The 26,814-nt window shown below is 45.7% G+C and overlaps 1 protein-coding gene across 12 annotated transcripts in view; it reads right to left on the bottom strand.

Moving 5' to 3' along the window:
- Nucleotides 1-26,814, bottom strand: part of CADM1 (cell adhesion molecule 1) — a 318,560-nt gene that overhangs the window by 286,164 nt on the left and 5,582 nt on the right. The window lies entirely within an intron of this gene.

The raw sequence follows: 26,814 nt of genomic DNA on the forward strand, positions 1-26,814 counted from the left end.
TAAATATAAGGACTTGAAAAAGCAAACTTAACAGGACTGTAAAGTGTAAATGTTAAATGTTTTAAAAGTGTTATTTGTTAAGAGAAGTAAACTGTTTTGTTTAAATTTAGTTCTTTGCAACTCCTTCCAAGTACTGCCCCATAGAACCCACAGAAAGAGGTTACCCACACCACTGGGGGTACATGTACCCCAGGTTGGGACCCACTGCTCTAGGTTCTGGTCCACATTCTCCATTTGAACTTTAAAATGCCCCTTGAAATAACGCTGGTTCTCTCATGTTACCAGGGGATTTGGGAATTCTGCATAGGAAAAAAGTGTTGAGGCTTCCCTTGCTTGGACATAATATGGAGTTCATTTAGGTAATGTGGAAGTAATTCATGTTTTGAGGAGGGTCTGACAGATAAAATCTGACAGATAAAATTTGACAGGTGGAAAAACAGAAGCTAGACTTCCCCAGGAAGCTGGATGTTACTAAATTCAGATGTTGTTAAATATGGCAAAGCCAAATGCTTATCTACTTCAGGAAAAACACATCCAGGTCCCCCAGTGCAGCTAAAATCAGAGCAGTGCCTGGTCTGAATTTTGTTCTGGAACTTGAAGGATGATCGCAGAGTTCGCCAAGCAAGAGACGGGGGCCAAGACTTTGAATCCCACCTGCTTCAGTATCTCCATCTTCATAATGGGCACGATTCTATTCCGCAGCTTGAGTAATCATCAGACCCCACTAACGGAGAACGTAAAGGACAACCATAGTCAGAAAAACACTCATCTCATTAACAGCTACACCATGTAAATACCAGTCTTTCTTTTTCATTTTTGGGCTGATAAAAAAACCCACAACAAATTGCTAAATCATCAAGGTATATAAAAGGAATGAATGAATGAATGAATGAATGAATGAATGAATGAATGAATGAATGAATGAATGAATGAATGAATGAATGAATGAATGAATGAATGAATGAATGAATGAATGAATGAATGAATGAGGTACGCAGGAGAGAAATAGACTGCAACAGAGCCAGGCCATGGTTAAAATTAACACCTTCAGGGGCACCACAAGCAACACCTGAGATGTGTCCCAACCTGCAAGACTGGAAGTGTGCAGAGGACGACTTTCAACAGAACATGGGGAAAAAAGCATACAAACAAGAACCAACGTGCTACACTTGCTTTTCCCTTCCACAACACTCAGCATTTCCCTTCAAAATTAGGAGTCCATCCCCTCAGCACTTCTCAAGTGCCATCTGCGCAGAACATCTCGAGCTCTTCACAATCCTATGGCTAATTTTCAAGTTTTCCAACTGTCATTTGGGAAGTGCTGTATTTCATTCTCATCATCCTCCTATTTTCAGGTGTTTAAGTAGTCAAAAGGGAACACAGCTTTTGCCAAATTCATTCAAATTCTCTTTCTTGGGAGGAGCAGCTGACCTCCCAAGCGCTGTCCTCTCCACCCCTGCCCTTGGGGATTCCAGGTGTCATGTTAAAGTTTTAATGGTTGTTACCAAGTTTTTATGTTGTAACCTGCCCTGAGCCCTGCAGGGATAGGGCAGGATATAAATAAAATGAATAACCCCTGAATACCCCCATGATGGAGTAAGAACAACCAAATTGTTTATGAAATTGCAAGACAGAGAGCAGCAGTAGGCGTCAAAAATCCAGTCTGAACCCCAGCTGGCAGGTCAAAAATAGTAAAAATTGCACTGTGTGTGCTGCAGACTGTTCTCCCATCTACTGGGGGGGGGGGGTGCTAGAAAGTGGACACGTCTGTACAAATACCCTCAGATTCTTCCACCCAAAAGTATCTGCCATCTCAGCTACAGATCTGATGGAGCTGTCAGGTACTTGGGCCTGGTGGGTTGCATCAAGCTTGCTGGGGCAGAGTGTCCGTCCATTCCCTCCCACAGAAACAAAGAGGTTGAGCAGAACTGCTCTGGGTGGGAATATTCTGGCCCATTTTATTTATTTATTTATTTATTTATTTATTTATTTATTTATTTATTTATTTATTTATTTTTTAAACTTATATACCGCCCAACCCCCGAAGGGCTCTGGGCGATGAACAACATAAAATGCAAATACAAATAAACGTAAAAATCAAATAAAAATTAATCTCTAGATAATATAAATTAAAATGCAGCAATTAATACACAACAATGCCCGCAAAGTCCCTCTTAAACCCTCCTGAAAGAAGAAAAGAAAGGGTGGGTCCTACAGATGATAATGGACCCTAATTCCATGAGAATGGAAGGGGGAGGGGCCTTTAGTGACTTGGATTGGCTTTATTTATACCCGTGTCTCTCCCCAATGGGGATTCAGAGTGGCTTGCAATACCCTCTTCCCACCCCTTCCTTCTTAATTTGCTCCTCACAACAACTCTGAGAGGGTGGCAATGAAGCAGCTCTTTGTCTTTTGCTCTGGGCCCCAGAATCGCTACCGCTGCCCCTGCTAGGGAAACTCAGCAGAGAAGCATCATCACCACAGCAGATAATACCCAAGCCTCAGCACAGATGGGAAAGCAAATATTCTCACCAGGAGTGCCTCAAAGTGTAAGGGGGTGGGTGGTATTGATATACATTGACCTGCCGTGTCCACATCGTCATTCCCCAGATGTTCTTGCCTCAGTGGGGCGGCCTCCTTCTCCAAACACCCCCAAATGTGAATTCTAGTGAGCGCCTGCTGTATTTTAATCAGTCAAAACAGTAGATCCACTAAAAAAAGCTTTTTAAATCAGTGGAGAGGTCTAGTTCTCCACTGATATTTATGTAGATGCTTCCTGCTGTTCTAAAAATACACAGCAGAGACAAAATATTAGAAACCTTGGAGGACTTCAGTAGGAGATGCATTTCAAATGTGTTTTTCCCCTTCTTCATATACACAATTGAGAAAGAAACCAGAACTATGAGGTACACAGTTAGCAATGTCTACAGCATCGTAAAATTCTTGGAAGAATGAGAGATCTTTCCAACCCTTGAAACACGGAGGAGGGAACACCGTACTGGTTCAATGTAGATCACATCCAGAAAATCCAGCAAAGCAGTTCTGTGAAGACAAGGAAGCCCATGCGCCCAAGACACCTGCCCTGCCCTTCCCACAAACAATGGGGGGAAGACAGTGCAAGAAGTAGACGGTTGAGCTTTACAACAGGGAATCCATGAGTCTTCTCACATTGGAAAAGAAGGAGGCGATATCTGGGCTGTGGTGGGTGAGGAGGCCAAAGTTGAATCTGGGGGTTCATATGGCTGCTACACAAATCCTATCACAAGTAGAGTCTCTTGGAGTCCATCAATACTGTTCATTATCTGCAACAGGGCAGTGTATTAAAAACCTGGACTTTTGCCTAGTGCTTCCACATCTAATCCTAACTTCCTTAACCCAAATCGTTTCTCAGCAGTTACACAAAACTGTTCTCCACATTGAAACACACTGCGCCCAATATAAAGGGTGGGAGAGAAACTCTACTTCTACATGCGCCCCACGCATATATATTCCAAACTAACTTTCCGCAACAAGAACAGTCCTCTGTATCTCTCAGTGCAGTTAAAAACTCAGTTCATCTTCTTTCTTTAAACATTTATTAGCTGCCTTTCTCTCTTGCATAACACCAGGCTGCTTACCATTTTACATTTTTATCATTGAAGATTATATACTGAAGGAGAAAATCAGGCGAATGTACTTCAGTTAAATCTTTCAGCTGCTCTGGATACTGTGGATTATACCACACTGCAGGCAGGGGCGTATCAGGGGGAAATGGCACCCGGGGACAGCACCTGCCCTGAGCACGCACACCCGCCCCTGCACCCCATACTCGGAGGCGGGGCTTGGGAGCGGGGGCAGCTTGGAGGGCACCACAGCGGCAAGGTGACTCCTGGGCCAGCCTGCTACCACAGTGCCCATCAGAGCCACCACCCCCCACAGCCTCCCTGCAGGCCGCCTCCTGCCCTCCTCAGGCCCTTGGATGGGTGCCACTTCCAAGGAGGGGTGAGGAAGGGGTGGGGGCAATTTTGCACACACACCCCGCTATTGTGTCCGGGGTCATTTGACCCGCCCTGTCCCCGTTGCAGATACACCACTGACTGCAGGAACACCTACAAGGTTTAGGTAGAGCAGTATTAAAGCCATTTCGGTCCTTTCAACAGGCCATACTCAAAGGGGGATACTGGGAGATTGTGAACCAGATCCATGGAATTTGAACTAAGGGGGTGGGGGTGACAAGGCTCAGTCCCCCCGCCCCCATGTGAGACTGTGAAGTTTTGGTTTTGTATATCACCTTCTCCAAATCACCAGCAGCTGCCATCTCTGCGCTGAGCTGGCATTGAAGGGGCTCAGGAAGAATCAACTGAAATCAGATAAGATAGAAGCGAGACTGCATTGAATTGAGTAGTTCTTCCCAGAAGGAGCAGCAGTGGCGTAGGAGGTTAAGAGCTCGTGTATCTAATCTGGAGGAACTGGGTTTGATTCCCAGCTCTGCCGCCTGAGCTGTGGAGGCTTATCTGGGGAATTCAGATTAGCCTGTACACTCCCACACACGCCAGCTGGGTGACCTTGGGCTAGTCACAGCTTCTCAGAGCTCTCTCAGCCCCACCCAGCTCACAGGGTGTTTGTTGTGAGGGGGGAAGGGCAAGGAGATTGTCAGCCCCTTTGAGTCTCCTGCAGGAGAGAAAGGGAGGATATAAAACCAAACTCCTCTTCTTCTTCTTCTACTTTCCAGAAAAATTAGAACTGAAATGTGTTCTGCGAAAGTATCTGATGCCCTAAATAGAATGCAATCTGATTTAGCAAAATTATTTTGATGTGCACTAAGTAAACAAATATAAACAGTACTACACATTAATTTTATGCCCCAACAACCACAAAATACTTGACCTATTTAATTAGGGGAAGCATGCTTACAATGTTATATTCAAACAAATTCATAGCTTCATGTGGAAGTGGTTTTTTTGTTTCATTAGAATACTAGTTGCAAAAAATCTAAAAAATAATGTAGCATATAATTCTTGTAAAAAAAATTAAGCAAAATGTAAAGGCACTGAAAACTGGAAGCAACTGATTTTAGCACACAGAACCAGCCACGCAAGATGGTTGTCTATTTTTCTATTCCAGCAGCTCGAACTCTCTTCAGCAGAGGTCACTGGGGGAACTCGGCTTCACCGCCACTCTCTGAACTATCATCTGCACCGCTTGCTAATTCTCTTATCTGAGTGGGGCTCTGATATCCCTTCCACCACTTGAGAGGAGACACAAATAAGAAGCCCATCTTTGGTTCTGATTTGACCTGCACATCCGATCAGGTGAATTCCGACCTACACGTTTCCCTCAACCATCACCCCAGTAACAAATCAATTAAAAATACTTCTGCACTCACTCCTATGAGTCCTAAGGCCCAACACCTGAAAAACATTGCTTACAACTTTCTTTAGTAAAATATTTTTATTGATTTCTAATAAAACAGATACAATTTAGTATAGGGGTATAATACATTCATCAAACAGCTGCACACTCATAATATATGGAATAATTTGTTTAACAATGGGTATAAATTCTTACCTATATGTTCGTAATTTAAGTCTAATAACTCCTAAAATTCATAATTACCACTGCCCTACTAACTTAACCCCCATCACAGAAAGAGATAAAGAATGAACCTTATTATAATTCTTCTACCTACCCCCTCCCAAACCACACCATCCCCTACCCCTTCTCAGTTTATATAACTTCCCCCTCCAAAATCAACATTAAAGTTATACTAAATTATAGCCAACAGAGTAAAAAATACATACTAAAAGTAAATCTGTCAGATTTGCAACTGCATCCAATCACTGTTGTTAGTTTTATGAAACGATTACTTGTTAGGAATGGAACATTTTCCATTAAAGAATAAAGCACTGAAAATGGAAAAATTGTCCCCATTTGTTGTCTCCACTATTGATGAGGTTCAACTTTCAGTGAAAACCGGACTGAGAGAGCTCAGGGTTCCGATCAGGATGACGTCACTGGTTACAGCAGGGGAAAAATTAGTCCTGGTTTCTGTAAATGCCTGATTCAGCCACAGCGACACAGACTTCAGTAACTTTAAGGCTAGATTACAGTAACTCACGCTGCATGGAGCTGCCCTTGCAGATGACTTGAGAACTTCGGTTAATACAAAATGGAGCGGCTTATGCTGGTCCTGAAACCTCTTTACTGGTTGCCTGTTTGTTTTCAGGTCCAATTTGAGAAACTATGAGCTTTGAAGCCTTTCAGATGCAAAGCCGTGTAGAAATCCCACTGGTCGCAACAGCATCTCTACCAGGCCCCTTGCTCTTGAGGGTACACAGTAGCACAACCCAGGCCTGTTTTCTGTTGCTGCTCCGCTACCATGGAAAAGCCTCCCAGGTGGGGGAACACAGGCAGCTACCTGGAGATATGCTGGGCAGGCTGGAAGACAGAGCTGTTTTAAAGAGTCTATGGGGAAGTTAAAAGGCACAGACTTAGGTTTACCAGTTTTAATTATTTCAATTGAAGATTATTTTTCTATTACATTTAGTGTTGTCACCCACTTCAGAACTCGACTGAATCAGGAGAGGTATGCAAATACCCTTAATAAATAAAATTGAGGAGAAGTCTTCAATTGCACATTCTAGGTGGGCTAAATTTGGGAGGAGCTTCTTTCCCAAAATCTCCTCTCCAATACGCAGAAAGACTGAACTACAGCAGCCTGTCACGGCCACATAAAATCTGTTCTGCTCCCTGAAGATTTCCTCCACGTCAGCCGCGAAGCATAGCTGAGACACAGACCAGCCTTCCTCTCAAACCAGGCAAGCAAAGGCCGTTGACCCACTGTGGAAGAACCGCTCCTTTAACAGGTCCCTCTGCCAGGCTGTTTGGAGCGCATGCATTATGTTGCATTAGCAGCTTGAACTTAATAAGATTCCATTTACACAAGAAAGATCACGGATGGGAGATTCATTATGCAGTTGTGCATTCAGAACTCTCCTGGGGTGATTTAAAAGCTGCATCATCACTTCAGCAATAAACCCTCCATTTTATTAGACTCAAACTATATTTCTCAGTTACAATAAATGAGTCGTCGGTCATGATTTGTCAGTTCTCCCCCCCCCCTTGAAACCACTTTCAAATTTCAACTACGCCTCATTGCAAAAGTCATGACCACCCATTCTCATGGGCCTTAGCAACATCCCCCCTTTACGGCAGCTGTTCAAAAGGCCTCTGAATCTGACGTCATCACAGAAGTTGTCCCCTTATATCAGTGGTGGCGAACCTATGGCACGGGGGCCAGAGGTGGCACTCAGAGCCCTCTCTGTGGGCACATGCAAACAGAGTGCCCCCCCCACACACACACACACATCTAGGTCGGCCTGGGCTGCTGGGCTCGATTATTAGCATTAAACCTAAGACCTAGTTTTGGGCAAGCAGTGTAGGTAACCCTGTTAAGCATTGTTAAACACCACTGATTTTCATGCAAAGAACAAAAGCGCCAATCAGCTTTATTCCTGGGGAGTAAGCTTTCGGTTTGCTGGCATTGTGTAATGGGCTTTAAGCTTCTGGTAAACCATCCCTAAGAATTCGTGATTCACCCGTTGGAAGAGTTGCACAGTTGCTTCAAAGCAAAGCCACCGACTACCACCAAGCTTACGCCTGAGTAACGCACGCCTCAGAGCCAACCATTTTTTCTAAACTAAAACATCAGTATTCAGATTAAATTGCCGTGTTGGCACTTTGCGATAAATAAGTGGGTTTTGGGTTGCCATTTGGGCACTTGGTCTCGAAATGGTTCGCTATCACTGCCTTATATCCCAGAGGCGTAGAGGGCGAAAATGGCACCTGGGGCCGGATCAGCTCCCCCATGCCCGGCTCCCCACACTCCACTTATGGCAGCCAGTAGGAAGGCTGGGGAGGGCAGGGTGGCTCAGGCGAGTGGCTCAGGCAGGCGCCGCATCGGCAGGCCAGCATCTGCCCTCCCCGGCCACGACAAACAGCTCGGCTGGCGAGCAGCAGCCCAGCAGAGAGGGAGCTGCCGGGTGCTTACTGGGTCACCACACCGCAGGAAAGACTGGGCACAAGGACCCGGCCAGCGCCAAGCACTCGCCGCCATCCCCCGCCCTCCAAATGGCATGTACCCGGGGACATGGGATACCTGTTATATCCTTCACCCAATAGGTGGTCCCTTTGAAAGGGAAGTAACAGTAGAACAGGCACAAACCTGCAGGAAAAGGTGAGATCCAAATACTCAAATTTTGCGGAGTTCTATGCCAAAGTCATGGCTAACACAAAAGGGCCAGACTTAAGCCCACCCTCTATGGGTGACAGGTGATGCCCTTATGCCCGAACTGGAAGCCTAGGAATTCCAGAAGGAATGAACTAACAGAAGGCCAAGTAGATTAACCTGGAGGACGTCCAGTGCATGGAATTTAACCGTACTACTGAAAAGTTACAGAGACTCAACATCCCAAGTGAGTTAGAGAAACCCTGCATAAAAAAGATAAACAGAGCCAATCTTGGAGTTGCTGCAAATGCAGCAGATTTCCTAAATGGAAAATCCTTTGTTTGTTCATTTGTTTTTAAAAGAATGTGCAAACTACTAGTCGAGTGTCAATGTGACAAACCTCTATTTAACTGTGTACATGCATTGACTTCTGGATGCAAACACACCACAAGTACCCAGGTGTGCCATTACCATGTGATTACTGAGGCACAGTTTCCACATGTTTTCTTTCGCAGGGGTAAAATATTAGTCATCTTCTGAAATAGTTTTCTATTTCAGATTACATCTGGGATATTGTGCAGCTGTGAGGCAACAAGTACACAGGGGTTTCTTTAAGCCTGGTAGGTTCGGGCTTGCTCACCTGGATCAGCCGATTCTACAGAGGATTCCATGAGATCTACGCTACCAGCATGGATTTATTTATTCTAAGCTGTTGTTCTAAATTTTATTTTTGCCACCTCTGGTGCAGGCTTGAGTTACAAAAGAGCAGAGAGCAAGAGGACGGTTCCAGTTATGCTAGCGGATAATCTGGGAAGGTGTTCCTTTTAGGGTTGAGTTTTGACCAACATCTCTGACCCCCCCCCCTTTTGATTCCTGACTGTTTTAGCGACTGCATAGAAAGAAGGGTGGCAGAAGGATGTATCTTCTTTTGAATATTATGATGGAGAGATGCTGTCAACACAGGCCAGCAGCTCCGTTGGCCCGGCGCTCATCTTCATAGCCCCTCCCCATGGTGATACAACAGATTCACATGAAATATACATGTGTGACTTCTTGAACTGACACATTTTGCAAGAAGGCACCCATATCTTCTGGAAACAAGACTAAAGAAGTATTTAGATGTGACCCAGATGTTTCCAGAGCAGCTTTTCAAGAGATCTCACCTTTGCTTTTCACCCCTGGCCAACGTTATTCTATCACTCGCTCTGGACACCCTACAAAGCATGCGCTCTGGCAGGTGTAGGGTTTTTAAAAACTGTATATTAAATTAAACATAGGCATGCTATTTTAAGAGAGCACAGGAAGCAGTCCTGGGGAGTTGAGAACTTTACATCAGTCTCAAAGTGATCACTGTGGACCAAGTTCACAAGGCCCAGCTGAAGAATCACATTAATCTGACAGTCCAAACTTTTTCAAAGGAAATTTCCTCTCACAGTCTGCTCTCTTCAAAGATCAAAAGGACAAAGATGGGGGGAGGGGAGGTTAAAGATAGTAAAAAGAGGAGTCTTGTGGCCAAGGAATCAATTGGAACATCAGTCGCTTCTTCATTAAGATTAGAATTAAAATCATCAAAAGGGTCTATATTAACAATCTGGTCAAAGAAGGAAAAGTTGCAAGACTTCTGATACTGAGTGTGAGACAGCAAAGGTGACAAATCTGTGAAATTCCCATTTTCTATGGAAACTCAAGTCTTAGCCATGTCAGCCCAATCTTCCCAGGTCTTGGAAGCTAAGCAGTCAGCCCTGGTTAATCCTTGGATGGGAGACCACCAGGGAAAAGTCCAGGATTGTGATGCAGAGGCAAGCAATGGCAAACCACCTCTAAGAACATAAGAACGTCCTGCTGGATCAGACCAGAGTCCATCTAGTCCAGCACTCTGCTACTCGCAGTGGCCCACCAGGTGCCTTTGGGAGCTCACATGCTCCTCTAAAAGTCTCTTGCCCTACCCACAGGGTCATCAGAAGTCATCTGAGACTTAACAGGGAACTCAGTAATAAGAGTCAGCCAACTGGATTCCAACCACCACAGTCTAGAGAACTAGGAAGGCAAACAGCCACAAACATATTGGACAAAGTTGGAGCAGAAGGGAAGGACCGCCTCTTTGTTACAGAACGTTTGCTTGACAGTTAATGGAATGGGTTTCTCTTCCTTAAGCTAAAGCTGTGGAAGTTTGGGGGAGAATCTGAAAGGAGGCCTCAGAACCAGGCCTGAGTGAACCAAACGGCAGCCATTAAACAGTGAACTTTACGTATAGACAAGTATTCAACTATAATTCTGCTTACGCTGCCGAACCTTGATGGCCACTCCTGTGAAAACATAGTTAATGATGAATAGGTCACTCTGATTTCCACATTCATGAATAAACAAGTCAAAAGACCCCAAGTCTACGCTGATGAAGGAAATAGCAGCTGCCAGCTATCTGTATCAGCACATTTTGCAACATTTCTGCTTAATTGCAGCGTTGTTTGTATCTGGCTATAAAACTCTGTCATTCCTGTCCATTCAGAGGAATGGACTCTTGTCTGCCCTTCTGGTGGGACAGACTTTCTCCTTGTGTATCACTGCACAATAAATAAAACAAAGTAAAGCCCTGGCCCCTGCTTGGTGGAACATTCTTCCTTTGGCTGTCAGGGCCCTGCGGGACCTTGGACAGTTCCTCGGGGCCTATAAAACTGAGTTGTTTTCATGATTTTAATGATTTATGTACAGCAGATTGCCGGAAGCTGCTCCAAACCCCACCTGGGTAGGGAAACAGCAGGACAGAAGCTGAATAAAATAGTCAGATTTGACACTAACAAAATGCAAATCAAAACACCTGCACACACTTCAATTTAATCCCAGACCCCTACCCAAACACACCCACACACTGCAATCAATATGTGCTAGGGAAGTGGTTCCCAACTTTTTGGGATGGTGACTCAGAAGTCCACCTTTTCCTGGCATGGTGACTGCTTAAACCCCCTCCCCGCACAAAAAAACCCACAGCATGCCAAAACCAGCAAACTACAAAAGCCTCAGACCTACTTTCACAAGCCTCGAAACCCACTTTGGGGTCAAGACCTGCAGGGTGGGAGATTCTGTGCCAAAGGTACCATGCACTGTCGTCCTGTACTTGGCACAGCTTGCTTACAAACGAAGGTGGCACACAGAAAAACCCATCTGCCGCGAGAGTCAGAGATGCTGCTGCTGACGTGACCTAGATTCCTCCCAGCGCCAGAGAAAAGGGTTTCCTGCCATCAGGAGCTCCGAGCGGCCTTTCACTGCTCTCACTCCCAGCAAGACAGCCGACTCCACAAGCGGTTCTAGCCCGAGTGTTCCCCAAGCAATTTGGCAGGCTGACAAAGCTGACATTCACCCAAACATTAACAGCTTTGATGTTTGTGAATAAGCTTCCTACTTAACTTTGTAACCCCAAGAATTCTAATTAGATGGTTCCCAGGATGTGATAATTATACAGAATGACACTGGTGCAGTATATCAATATCAAGTAGCACGACAGAAAATCTGAAGACTCCCAACTACCTTCCCCCCCCCCCCCCCCCATTCTTTTCTATTTTAATTAAGAACAGGAAGAGATACGGGCATAAACATTGAACGTTTCAAAGATACGCTGACATATCAGAAAAGAAGCGGCATGCATTTGCGATAGAGACAGCTTGCAAAGTGTACTCTGCTTACTTGCATCCGAGTCACCGAAACATTGGAGAGTTGGGATGTGAGGGGAGGGAAGGGTTGTGCTGGGAAACACAATGAAAACAGAAAGCCTGCTTCCCGAGACTCCTGTTGTGTCATTTGCAGGGACTGAGATCTAGTTTGGATGCAGCAGAGGTTTTACAGATTTTTCTTCTTCTGAAATTTCAAAATTACATTTACCAAATGGAAAGGAACCGCAACAGTTCAATGAGCTAAGACAGAAAATTCAAAGAAATGATGGGATATATTAATTTGTATCCTTCAAAAAAAATGCAAGAAGTTCTTCCCAGATTCTTGTATATCTTTGACAAGAGCAAATCCACAGGCTGGATCTGTGACTAACTATAAGACCCTCAACAGTGAGTAAGCTTAACAGAAGAGCCGACCCTCTACCAGGAGCCCCCCGGGCACTGACCCTGGCGAGAGAAAGACCTCTTCTACCTTCAAGTCCTACCCCTCCCACATTGGCTACATGCTCTTAACCATCAACAGAAGCCGCCCAAAAGTCTGTGATGGTTTCTCTGGTCTCTAGGGCCATGATGACCACCAAGTTTCCCTTTTGCTGATAATTTCTGTAATTCTGTAGGCTCTTTCAGTCCATGCAAAGGTTTCCCAAAGCTGCAAGCGATCCGGCACACGCAGCTGCAAGTGATCCGGCACACGGCAAGTGATCCGGCACACGCAGCCTCCAAGTCAGGACAGCCTTCAAGAGTTCACCAGTCTGCAACTGTTCTGTTTTCAAGGGGAAAGAACAGTAATGGTTTCCCACAATGGCCAAATAAACGAACATGGGCAACAGTGTGTCCTACGGGCAGGCATTTCAGCTCTGGCCCAGGGACAGTCTAGTTGAGTTTGGTACCAACACAGGAGGGTCGTAGGTCTGTGCTGCATCACAGATTTCTGGAGGCTGAAACTGTTATACACCACAAATGTTTTTTTCTTGAAATCTTAATAATAGCAAGAGGTTGATGGGAGAAGAAAACAGGAGTAATCACGACTCCTCGTTGCATTTGAGCAGTTCAATGCAACCATTTTATCCTGCTCATTAACCCAGCGCTTTTTCATGCACCCAGTTTGATGCTAGTTTTGTTGCAGCATGCTTTGCAAATAAATGCTTGTTCACAGCCATGCTGCCAGACAAGCATTTGATGCAGCTTGCGCAGTCGTGGCCACAACCCATGTGGGGCATCTTCCAAGGAAGAGCCCCCATCAGCACCTTAATGCTTCAGGAAAACTGCAAAAATATTTGCAACTCTTCTGAACACCTCGACCAGGTGAGCTCAGGTAACCTGCTTATTATGCTTGTGCAAATAGAGTGTCAAAGCCGAAGACATTCTAGCTGCACAAGAGCGGGGGAAGCACCACCAGGGGAAAGGGGGGCTGCTAACAATAAAGCCAGGCTGACAGTCTGCATGCCTCCAGCAGACATCAGGAGAAGGTCAAATAAATGGAAGACGTTTCAGGAACAAGAGAACTATGACAGCTTGCAAAAAAGAAGAACAAGACCAAAAAGCCCGGGAGCTGCTGATTAGCCCTTTCCTGCCTCAGTTTTACCTGGCAGATAGTTTTATTTCTGTGCTTACATATTACCGTGTTTCCCCGAATATAAGACAGTGTCTTATATTAATTTTTGCTCCCAAAGATCTGCTATGTCTTATTTTCAGGGGATGTCTTATTTTTCTGTGTTCTGTTCGTTGGGCATGCTTCCAAACAAAAACTGCTATGTCTTACTTTCGGGGGATGCCTTATATTTCGCACTTCAGCAAAACCTCTACTATGTCTTATTTTTCAGGGATGTCTTATATTAGGGGAAACAGGGTAGCTCCAACCACCCCTGTGCAAAAACCAAATCTCAGAATTGAGAAACGGTAACACGCAGCTCAGCCACGCTGGGCAACCTGGAGACAATCACATGGTCTAAATTTTTGTTTGTAACATGGTCTAAATTGCAAGAGAAGGGCCCCCTCCTTTTGTTTGGGACAAAGGAGCAGAGGAACATAGTCCCACAGGGCACAGTGCTGGTTTTTGCTTGAGCCAGTAGGTGAGTTAGTGGGGATAGGTTGGGAGGGGTGGGATTGGACGTGGGGATGGCATTGCTGGGGCCATTTCTTGTTGCCTGGGATGTTACAGTATTATGTTTAAAATGTGCTAATGTGTTATTGTGCTGTTATGTTATGATGTTATTCTGCTATTGCGTTATGAAATATTATTTTGCTGTTGTGTCACGATTACTGATGTTCTTGCTTTTCATATTTTTATTGTTTATTGTTATTGTATCATATGTTTATTGATGCTGCTGTTTTGCTGTTTGATATCTGCTGTTTTGATATTTGATTAGTATTTTGATGTTATTTTTCTTGTTGTTCGCTGCCCTGAGCCCCACGGGGGAGGGCGGGGTATAAATTGAATAAATGAATGAATGGGACTCCTTCCCAAGCCACAGTGTCACTTCAGCGGAGAATGGAGATCCATGGGGGTCTCAGTCTTCCACAGAAATGAGCAAAGTTAATCCAGGTGGGTATCTGAGCATACACTGTGTTCCCATTTTTTGCACGTTCTTGACATCTCATAGTGTTCAGCACTAAGTCCAGGCACTATTAGGAAAAATAGGATGCTGAGCTGACCGCTGGACGTGGGGAGGGCTGGAGAGGACAGTCGTTCCTGAAGAGATCCCAGATCAAAGCTGTGGTTGCATCCAATTTGAATCTCTGCTAGAAAGGTTGACTATACAAGAAACAAGTAAAAAAACAGTATGGTGTAATCACCTGGGTACCAGACTGAGATTGGGAAGGAATAAGATGCCCTTGGTTGATCTTCTGTTGATCTTCAGTAGGCAGTTGAAGACCATTTTATTTAGAACTGCAATTGACTGGCTTCGTTTATACTTATTAACAGTCCTAGCTGGAGTTTTTGAATTGTGGCCTTCTCTGTGGCTCATTCTGCACATGCAGAATAATGCACTTTCAAACTGCTTTCAGTGCTCTTTGAAGCTGTGCGGAATAGCAAAATCCACTTGCAAACAGTTGTGGAAGTGGTTTGAAAACGCATTATTTTGCGTGTGCGGAAGGGGCCTGTGTTTTCATAGCTGCAGTTTTAGTTTTGTTATAATGTGTCTCAAGTTCCCTAACGAAGAAAGTGGATAATAAAAGTTTTAAGTGAAATAAGTTTGAGAGTCCACTTGGCCATGAAGCTCCTTCTGTGGCCTTCTGCCTGGCACAGCTTCAACTTAAACTGGATTTAATAATTGTTGTATCAGACAACAAATGGGGGGGGAGGGGACTTTCCTTTAAAAATGCCTGCGGTGCCAGTATAACAGGCTACTGCCTTGTACCCAGAGGTTCCTTCCATGGAGCCCGATCCCTGAGCGAACTTGGGCTAGCTCTAGGACTGAACCACCTCACTGGATTGCTGGGAGGATAAAATGGAAGAGAGAATGAAGCCCTCCACTCTGTAAGGAGAGCAGCAGCAAGAAGAAGTGTTTGGATTTATATCCTCCCTTTCTCTCCTGTAAGGAGACTCAAGGGGGCTTACAATCTCCTTTCCCTTCCCTCCACCCCCAGCAAACACCTTGTGAGGTAGGTGGGGCTGAGACAGCTCCAGAGAACTGTGACAAGCTCAAGGTTGAAGTACATTTGTTGAAGTACACAAGCTAATCTGGTTCCCCACATAAGCCTTCATAGCTCAAGTGGCAGAGTGGGGAATCAAACCCAGTTCTCCAGATTAGAGTGAACCTGCTCTTCACCACTACACCATGCTGGCTCTGTTGCAATGGCGTCAGGTGTGGGCGAGGCAGGAAGGTGGGGAAGTCGAAGCCATGTCCCAGATACTTACTGCACCCCGGTCAATCCCATCTGCTGTGATGGCATCCCTCCTGAAGGGGGTGGGGATAAAGGTGCTGATGCCAGGGAACCCATTCTCAGAAAATCCTCCCCACCCTGCCATCTGCATAGGACCGTGGTGGTGAACCTTTGGCACTCCAGATGTTATGGACTACAATTCCCATCACCCCCTGCCAGCATGGCCAATTGGCCATGCTGGCAGGGGAGTGAAGGAAATTGTATGATCCCATAACATCTGGCAGTGCATAAGAATCCTACTACATGGCATAGGACATGCCTCAACTGTACTGCAAGACAAATGCAGATTTTGCAAATCTTGCTGACCCCAACATGTGGGGCAGAATCCTGCAAGCCAAGAGGTGGGGGTGGAGGTGAAAGGAGACTTATGCAATTTGTCTTTGGCTCCCTTACAAACGTTTTTAACATTCACAGGAGAGTGCTGGGAGGACGATGTGCTTGCCATACACATTTTCAGCTGGGAAAAAAAAAAGAACCCCACAACATTTAGCCGCAACCGGCTTTGGAGATTAACACTGCAAACATTTTAGCGGCGCTTCCGCACAGCGAGAGGGTCTGTACTGCAAGCTCATCTACAAGACAGAAACGCCACAACAAGCACTTTCTCACGCTTAATCCGATAACTCTGATGTATCTTTTGAGGCTGTCGACTCTGGCTCATATTTCTATTTTTGAGCAGGGATAAGCAGCCATTTCCAAGCTTCAAATCTTTTTGAGTTTCTTCCAGGCTTCCCACACACAGGGGCGTGTCGGGGGCTTGCAGCCGAAGGGGGCAGTCACTTTGTTTAAGGAAAAAATTAGTCACAGAGGAGCATCTCAGCGCCTTTGAAGCAACACTGAAAACTTTCAAAGACATGCCTGCTCCACAAACTACTGCAATGGGCAGAAGCAACTGGGTTTGGGAGGCTGGAAGCCCACCTGGCACAGCTTCCCTGTTCCTCCCCACAGCGGCATGTAAAATTCCTCCTGGCCCATCCGGGCAACAAGGCTCCTCATCAGAGCATCTCTCCAGTCTTCAAGAGCAGCCCTGTCAACATGCCCAAGCCTTTCAGCAAGGAATGCACAACTTTCTCTCTCTCTCTCTCTCTCTCTCTCTCTCTCTCTCTCACACACACACACACACACACACACACACACAGAGAGACTGTCTGTCTGCTCCATCAGAGGAGTATTATGGACCAGAGGAGTGGTCAATCTAGTCCAGCAGCTCCCTCAGCAGCCAACAAGTGCAACTAAAGGCCGAAACAACTCTGACAAAGAGACCACAGTCTTCTCCCAGGGCCACTTCAAAGGTTTACTGCCTCTAAATGGGGAGCCTCCTGACCAAGGCGAGTAGCCACGGATGGGCCCCTCCCCCAGGAGCCTGTCCAACCCCCTCCTCGAGCCTTCCATGCTTGCAGCCGTCACTACATCCACTGGCACTGAATTCTATTATACCATAATTATTCATTTTGCCCTTTCGCAATCTGCTGCCTATCAACTTCCCTGGGTGCCCCCAAGTTCTAGTATCATGGAAGAGGCAAGAAAAAAAATCTCTGCTCACTTTCTCCACCCCAGACCTAATTTTATAAGTCCCTCATTCCTCACTCCCTTAGTCATGTCTTCTCTAACCGGAAAAGCCCCACACTCTTTACTTTGCCCTCATATGAAAAGCGTCCCAATCCCTGAATCGCCTCGGTTGCCCCCTTCTGACCTTACTCCAGCTCTCCAATACCCTTTTTGAGTCAAGCAACCAGAATGGGGGAGGGGGGGGCTGGTAATATTCTCTACATGTTAATACACAATATTTCCATGTACAGATTTGACAGAGAAAATTCAGCTGAAGGAAACATAAGAAAGTGTGAAAAATATGGACTTATAGTTTCAATCTGCTCAAGAAAGAACTCAAAATAGCTGAGCCAGCAGGGACAAGGAGTCCAGCAGCATCTCTACTCCAGAAAGATAAGAGCGGAGCTCAAAGGATCTGCTTCCACCCTTCTACAGCTTTGTACTACACCCCATAAACAGCACCCAGAAAGAGCTAATTGCTCTGTGGTGATTGATGTCCCCTTTCCAAGGCTTTGCAAATAATTTAATGGAAAGGGGAGGGGGGTCCTTTTTACCTCCAAGGGTGCAGAAAGAAAAATAGGAACTGAGAAATGGAGCTGAAATTAATAAAAATATTTTCCTAAACTTTTCTCCCTGGTCTATTTGCTATTGTTCTATTCCTGTATTGCCAAAGGGAAATACTTAATGAAGTATAGATTTTTCCCCCCATTGTAGCTGGTGGCAGGCTCAATGACCCTCTCCGCTCCCCGCCAAACACCCATACCAGGTTTATTTATATCTACAGCTTACTTCGGGGTATATAAAGCAACTCCTGTAGCTAAGCACATTTTTTTCATTCTACCAAAAGATTTAACATTAACAAGCTCATGAGCAGCAGCAGAAAACCACTCAAATTCCATAATGCCAACAGATCAGCCACACCGTAAAAAACAGCATTTAAGAGACAACATTAAAACTTGTATTAAAAACTTAGCCGAAAAGAAAGGTGCTCTCATCTCTTCCAGATGTGCATTCTATTGCACACGTGTTTGCAGGGAGGGAACTCCGTAGCGTTGGCATCATCCCAGAAAAGGCCCCAGCTCTTGCACATCACAACAACGTGATGCTCACCTGGGATTCTGCAGCTCTTAAGGCAGGCATGTCCAACTCTGGCACCACAGATGTTCATGGACTACGATGCTGGCAGGGGCTGATGGGAATCATAGTCCATGAACATTTGGGGCACCAGAGTTGGACACCCCTGTCTTAAGGGATGAAAAGGCATGCAAGGGACCAATGCTCTCTTCCCTTCTCCGGCCCCAGAGAGTTTGGAGCCTCAAAGGTTAAAAGCAGCAACCTGCTTAAGCCACAGGGGTTGTATGTATTGGCAGCACACAGCCCTTCTTGGTCAGACATAGAAGAAGATGACTGGCAGCCTTTAGTATCAGCCAGATTTTCCTAGCCTTCCTGCAGGATTAAGTTCGGCATACCATGTTAAAGTAGCACAATCTGGGGATAACTGGAGGCCAACCTAGTTGATTTGGACATTCCCAGTGACACCCCACCATTTTGAAGCAGGGAGTTCCCAACTAGAGAACTCCTTTTAACTGCATTCCAAGGCCAGATTCTGGGGAGGGCAACCACAACACACAGGGAGGAGGGGCTCTGCCTTCCCCCCTGCTGTTTTCCCAACCCAAAATAGCGCATATCTTGTGGCAGTCCTAACCACAATTGAGCTCCACAGTGCAGTTAAAAGGGATCCTAACTCCAAGCCAGACCCTTCAAAGGCGGAATAACCCCATTTCCCCAGCCAACCAATCTAGTGACTCTCCCTCCATGATCAACTCAGCTTCAATTTGTGGATCCTCATGCAGACACGGATTCAGAGCATTCGTTGCCTTGCCCAGATTAGACAAAAAGGAAAAAGGGTCTGGTGTAACCGGCATATCAGTGGCAGGCTACGGTGTGCAAGAGATGCAAAATTTCCAGCCATTTTGAAGTCGGGGGAAACACATGGGAAGGGATTTAAATATATCCAGCAATTACTTTCATATGAAACCAAAACTAATTTTACTGCTTTAACATCAAATGCCAAACTTGCAACTTAGCATACAAAATTGGACTATCTTTGCGACATTTGAAAGTATAAATACTAGTCAATACGAAAGGAAAAGATCTGCAGATTGCTGCAAACGCTGCTACTTTGACGCATATTTTGCATCAGAGAGATAGAAGAAAATAGAAGATGAAACAGAAAAAAGTCGTCGTCAAAAAGGCAAGCATTACTTAGAAATGTTTCAGTGTACGTAGGAATTGTGCAATGCTGTGGATTTAAAAGATCTTCATAATACCTGCTAAATAACACTTCGTCTTAAAAAGTGTATCATACTTTCTGAAAGAAAATATATCATAGGAGTTGTTAGGTGCGGGCGGGGGGGGGCGGTTCTCCCCAGCATTCCCTTGAATCTGTTCAGGAGAATTTTACTTGGCAGCATGGGACCCAAAACCTGCAGTGGCTGACCAAAGAAAAGGATGCATGCGCTTGCATGACATCTTGAAAATATGTGCTGTGAGATATAAGCAATTGCATCACGGTAAACTCCTTCAATCAAAATGGTACAAAAATAAAACAAACGCAGCCATTCTGTCTTAAACTATTTCAGATGGACGCAACCAATCTAGATTGGTACAGACCACATCATTTAACAACAGCAAAAGAAGATAACCAGGTTTCTACGCTGCCACCTCCTGTTTGTTTCATCTAAACTTGACAGCTTCTTATCCTACAAGTGGTGGCTTGTTTGACCGCAAAGAGGAAATCAACTGCAGCAATTCAAAAATCACAATTTTGCACATGTTTCCTAGTGTTGTAATTGTCAGGAGATAATTCCACACACACACACACAGAAGACAGAAAAGAAAAAAAAACTTCTGCAGTTGCTCTCAGTAGCCGATTCCATTGCCCCAGACCACAATTTGCAAGATCTCGAACATCCAATGAACACTTATCTGAACTACACAGCAAAGACACAATTCACTTACACTTGGGAAATGGTTCTGACAGGGACATCGCAACCTGACCTCACACGCGTACAGTATAACACCATTTCCCACCCAGAGCACAGTGGGAAACATGCTTCCTCTGCACATGATGCTCTGGACTCTCATACCCAGAACACAAGACATTCTCTTGTGGCACATAATTTGGACACAAGTACTAGTGGCCAGGAGAATTGCCCTTTCTCCTGATCCCTGGAGTTGCCAACTGTGACTTGCAAAATCCCTCGAGATTTGAACGTAGGGATGGCGGGATTTGTAGAGGGGAAACAACCTCCGCAGGATGCAATGCCCTACAGCAGAGGTGTCCAACTCTGGCGCTTCAGATGTTCATGGCCTAAAATTCCCATCAGCCCCTGCTGGCACGGCCAATTGATTGTGTCAGCAGGGGCTGATGGGAATTATAAGCCATGAACATCTGAAGCGCCGGAGTTGGACACCCCTGCCCTACAGTCCACTCTCTAAAGCACCCAATTTCCACAGAGCAGCTGACCTCTATAGTCTGGGAATGGACTGTTAATTGAAAGAGACTGCCAGGCCCCAGCTGGAGATTGGCAAGCCTATGATCCACTGTAAAGGGCTTGTTTGAAAGAGTCTTCTGCATCCGGGGGACAGAGAGAACCAACGCCTGGCTCAACATGCTTGAAGTGGCACGCGCAGGAGCAGAATTGGGACACGCACGCGAAGTGTCAAGCAAAATGGCTGCCACACAATCAAGCCCCAACCCTTCCAAGGCCAGCTCAGGGTGTGTGAGTCACTGCAGCAGCAACAGACACGCACAAGATGAATCAGCGGGTGTTTTCTGAAGCAGCCTATAATTGAGAAAGCACTTATTTACCACACTGGGATCTGAAGTGGGCACAGAAATCTGCTGGCTTTGGTAGCAGTACACAAACAAGCCACAAACAACACAAACAAGATGACCAGCAAAGGAGGTGGGGGTAGAAAGTCGGCCGCTGGTGTCAGAAACAGATCGCCTGTATGGAAACCTGTGCTCCGTTTCAAAATCATTTCACAGCTCGTATCAATTTCTCAACAGAGAAATGCAGACAGCTTCCCACAGCCCAGGGGTTCTCACCACGGGTGCCTGGGGGGTGCCATGGCACCTATCGACACCTTTCCTGGTGCCCACCCACAGGTTTTGAGAAAGTGGGTGGGGCTTGCACCCAGCAAAGCTTCTACAGGTGTTTAAAAATGTTGCTTTGGCTGCAGCTGCCGCCTTCACAGTGTGCCTAAAGGTATAGGTGGACAGACATTGCGGAGTGGGGCGCTGGCTCCTGTGTCAGTGATTGTGTGACTGTGCCCCCTATACCGTGCCAGAATCCCAAAGGTTCAAAAATGTTGGAGACATTTGGAGAAACAAAGACAACACCTTTCCATCCCTTCCTCTCCCCACCATCTGTGTTTTAAGCATACATGGCAGACTCTTGCAGGAGTGGATTCTCTTTAGAGACAGAGCGAGCACTTCAGATTTCCTTATAGACTTAATAAAGCACTGAAGCTTCGGAAGAGGCATTGCTGGATATTCCATGACATAACTGGGTGTGGACTGGATGCCATCACATCACCAAAAGCCAGCTTCCTTCTATACCAGGGGTAGGGAACCTGCAGCTCTCCAGATGTTCAGGAACTACAATTCCCATCAGCCCCTGTCAGCATGGCCAATTGGCTATGCTGGCAGGGGCTGATGGGAATTGTAGTTCCTGAACATCTGGAGAGCCGCAGGTTCCCTACCCCTGTTCTATACACTACTAGAAAGACAGGGTTGACTTAAAAGACCCAATTTTAAACTTAGTCCCTCTTAAAATGCAGACCGCTTCAATGATGTCCAGATGGGATGGAGCCTCAGCTTCCAAAATCAACCCCTTTCTGAGATGCAACAAACCTTTTTTATCGGGTATTAACGTATTAATGTTGTCAAGGTCAAGAGGACACTTGGTAATGTCTGTCTCCTAATAGAAAAAAGGCAGCTTAAAAAAATAACCACCATTCTCCCTTCCCCAGGGCCAAATGTTGCAAGAACTCAGTAAGCAGAATAAATAATGCAAATGAAACAAAAATAAAAATCAGGCACTCCAGTCATGACTACTCTCCACTTCTCTGAATTGCACAGATGAAACTCGCAGACGGAAAGATTTCCAGTAGAAGAACAGCCGTCTACATGTCAGCCGCAAAAAGCAGCAACAGCACTTATTAATTTACTTCATTTATGACCAAATTTTTTCCCCAATGAGGATTTATAGGGACTCACCACACTGTCCCCCATTCCAGCTTATCCTCACAACTATGAGGCAGCTTATGTGGAGAGTGTGTGTGTGACCGGCTCAAGGTCACCAAGTGAGGTTCCACCAAGCAAGGGGATCCAAACTGGGTCTCCCAGATCCTAGCCCAGTGGTGGCGAACCTTTGGCACTCCAGATGTTATGGACTACAATTCCCACCAGCCCCTGCCAGCATGGCCAATTGGCGCGGAAGAGAGCTGATGAGAGCCAATGATCCTAACTGGAGATATAGGTGCTCCTGCAATCTAGTCTGACCCTTTAGCCACCTGCCCCACACTGATTCTTGGCCCTGCAGGTGGGAGCAGGACATGCACTTTAGTCCATCAGTCATTTAACAGCAATGTTATGGTAGGATCACAGTGCTTGATTTGAAGAGGCAGCTCAGCATTACAAGGACCAGACCCAGGGGCCAAGGGAAAGGGCAGGCGTGGGGGGCAGCTTCCCTGGGGCAGAAGAGGCAGGAGCCTGCACGGTGAGCCGGGGGCGGGGGGGATTTCACATGGGTTATTCACTCCTAAATACAGAGCGACACTCAGAGCACTGTGAAGATGCCATTCAAGAGAGGACTTTATTCCACACCCACCTCAGCATGTCCAGGCTGGGAAGAAACTTGTGGGGTGTGGTGGGGGGGAGGGGAGGGGGATTCAAATAAGAATAGGAGTCCAAACAAGAACTGCAGCTTTCCCTCTTATGCCCCTCGTCCATGATTCAACCTGAAGATGGCAACACGGAACATGGGGTCAGCTGCCCCCAACAAATCAAGGCACTAAAAATAAAAGCCAGTTCCAGGGAAGGTAGCATGCTTTTTGCACTTCTACTCATGACTAAGATGCACGAAAGTACTGATTTGCAGATTAATTAAAGATGCGGCTGCGTTCGCTGACAGCCCCCAAGTGTTCCTGATATCCCCTGTCTTTCGGGACCAAAGTGCATCCCCGCAGACAGCGGAGACAGGTAAGGCACCAGCTGCATGTCGCACCAGCAGAGAGATTCTCTCCCCTCTCCAACCAGCTGACAAGTCTGGGCCCGCACAGCTGCCTTCCGCTTGGTCAGTCAAGATCAGCAGCTCTTCCAGGTCTCAGGCAGGGAAGGTCTTGCCCTTCACCTCTCGCCTGGTCCTTTTAGCTGGAGATGATCCTGGGGATTGAACTCAGGACGATCCACATGCAGAGTTGATGCTCTACCGCTGAGCCATGGCCCCTCTCCCACTCCAAGCCCTGCGTTCCTCACTCAGTGACTCATTTCAGTTAGCTTAATGTTCTGAAGCAGCAAAGAGCTTTCCTGCTTCCAGAGGGGCTTACAGGCGGGGAGAGACTGAACCCTCTGCTCAAGTGTCAAACTCGTGGCCCTCCAGATGTTATGGACTATAGGCAGTCTATAACATCTGGAGGGCCGTGAGTTTGACACCTATACTCTACAGGACTTCCCATGCCAAGCTTTCAGGGGTTGTGGTCACATCAACAGCAATACATCTACTGAAGTGTTAGCATAAAATAGCCGAGTCATCCCCAACTGCCTCCAGCCCTTCACAAACTGCTCACTCCTTTCTCACTCTGAAGGTCTCTATTGCACCTGATAACAAACAGGATCTAACTCTGTGTGTGCAGCTGAATTTTTTTTGCCTGTCAAAAGTTCCGGGAGCCAAAGCTTGAGCTACCTCTCCAAAGTGCAAGAAACAAAGGGAAAGAAAACTATCCTAAAATTAAACCAAGCCAACAAGAAATCATGTTAACTGGCTGACTGTCCAATGCCTACTGAATGTAAACCCCAAAACCTAGATAGGCAAAAGCCCCATGTCCTCTGAGGGTCGCTGGCAGGGAGTTCTCTTCTTGCTCCAGCACAAGATTATTGAGCGGTTGCCAACGTTAGCACAAATGCCAACTGGGTTTTCCAGACAACTGCAGGGTGATGGATCCTCACAAGACAGGAACGCAGAGGAAATCAGGTATCATGAGAAACTCCTCTTTTCTCATGAATCTCAGTCTTCCAGTAAATGGAGTCAAGTAATTAAGGCAACGTGAAGGGACTTTTGGAGATCTGAAACATCAATTTTCCAAGTCCAGGGTTCCAGCAAGTAAGAACAAGTAATCACACCAGAGACAGAAAGCTAAAAGGGGTGACAACTTCGGTCAAGAGAAAACCAATCTCTGGCCATCACCCGTCTGTCTTCCTGAGCCTCTGACAGAGAAGTAAATTTTGAAGCCACCTGAAAAGGACATTTTTGCTGCATTTGTTTGGAGGAGGAATAGTTTGTTGTACACAATACTTCCTTCCCAATCAAACCTAAATTTTATTGATTGACTAACATAAAATGCATCATTTATAACTAAGCATGTGTGTTTGTAGTATTTGGCATATTTAAGGAATTTAGCAATATTTCCAGCACTGGAGGAAATTGTGGAAAAATGCTGCATTCCTTTCTGTCACAGCACATGTGTCTTAATTTTTGCCATCTGATAGATAAAGGGGGAAACAAAAGTTGTAGAAAAAATCCTATAGAAAACAAAATGTTTGCACAGAAAGTAAGTCACCCTTCATTGGATTAGAACAGGGGTAGGGAACCTGCGGCTCTCCAGATGTTCAGGAACTACAATTCCCATCAGCCCCTACCAGCATGGCCAATTGGCCATGCTGACAGAGGCTGATGGGAATTGTGGTCCCTAATTTATCTGGCAGCTGAGTTCCCTGAATCCCTAAAAATCAAAATAAACTTAACAATGGAAGCACTGGACTCTAACAACTCTACATTATTAAATGCCTCGAGATATGAATTGTTACCAACATTACTGTAAAACAATTCTGGAAAATATGATCTATTCTTGCAAATTTGATGTGCCCATAGGAAATAACAGGATCTAGTGTTGTAGATTGCAACATAAAAAGTTACAAACCTTAAAAAAAATCACAAACTATATATTTTTCAGTAGTATTTTGTCTTTTAAAAACATCCACTAATTTCAAGAAGAAAAATATATCATAGGCTTTTTTCCAGTGTTCTCTAAAATTTCCCAATATTTCCACTGAAAAACTCACTTCATTAGAAGAACTGGACATATTCCTCAGATTTTGTTTCCATGCTATACAACTGGAGTGAGTAAACCATGTCTTAAGCATTTCACTCATTCTTAGAAAGAAAGCAATACATTTCATAGGAGTTTTTTTGCAGTGCGTCCCAAATTCGCAAGTTTCTCATTGAAAAAACTGGGCGGGGGAACCTTGAAAACAACCCCCCCCCCCTTTCCCCTTGGTCTTCACATCTCTAGCCTCCAATCTTCTATTCACGGATCACAGCCTCCAAAGATCCCCCAGTTGTAAAAAAATTGCTTGCTTGGTCGAGGGGCAGTAAGGAAAGTAAGCAAATTGTAACTGGAGAAGTTAGGGTGCCGTTTAAAAAAAAAAACCCTGACTACAGAGCAAAGTGGCCAGGTGGAAAGCTTGAATGTTCTAGGGCTACCCCAAGACAATGGGGAAAAAATCTTGCACAAGACACTTAACTCAGAAGATCTGTACAAGAGGGGAAACCTCACTCTCCCACAAGCATCACCTGCGCTGTTTATCGTTGCAGTGAGAAATGTATATACATTTGCGAGGCACAAGGTTAGACCTCCCCTCTTCTGCACACACGGCACGCTGGCTGCCGTACCTCAAAGCGCTGGCAGGAACGGAGCTCAAAATCATAAGCAGTGCACAATTGATGAGCTCCTCCAACTGGGCTCTCAAAGTAGAACATCTGGTTTAGAACACAATAAAAATTCATCATGTTCGATTGCCGCTTTGAAATGCTCCTGGCATGGAGGGGCCACTCGCATCTGCAGGCCGCCTAAATGTCACCCTCCTCTTGTCAACACCCCGACTATCGATAGCATCTTCCATCAACCCCGCCTTCACCCCCAACCCCAGATGTTGGCATGCATTGGAACCCATGTGCACCAAGATGGTTTTGTCAGCTCCCCGCCAGAGAAAATGAAGCAAGCCGCTGGTACAGGAAGCACAGAATCCGCCGGAACATTCCAAGCTGTGAGGGCAACCCCAGGACCCACAGAGAGCTGGCATCTAGCTCATCATTAACCGCCAAGGCACTAAAACAGTAGCCCTGTTTACACGTCACAATGAACACAGAGACACACTGCCTGCATGTGCATTCCTCTCTTTGTAAGAAAGAACTAACACACATTCACTTTACAACTGAAACC

The sequence above is a fragment of the Sphaerodactylus townsendi genome, linkage group LG12, assembly GCF_021028975.2.
Source record: "Sphaerodactylus townsendi isolate TG3544 linkage group LG12, MPM_Stown_v2.3, whole genome shotgun sequence".
NCBI classification, from domain to species: Eukaryota; Metazoa; Chordata; class Lepidosauria; order Squamata; family Sphaerodactylidae; genus Sphaerodactylus; species Sphaerodactylus townsendi.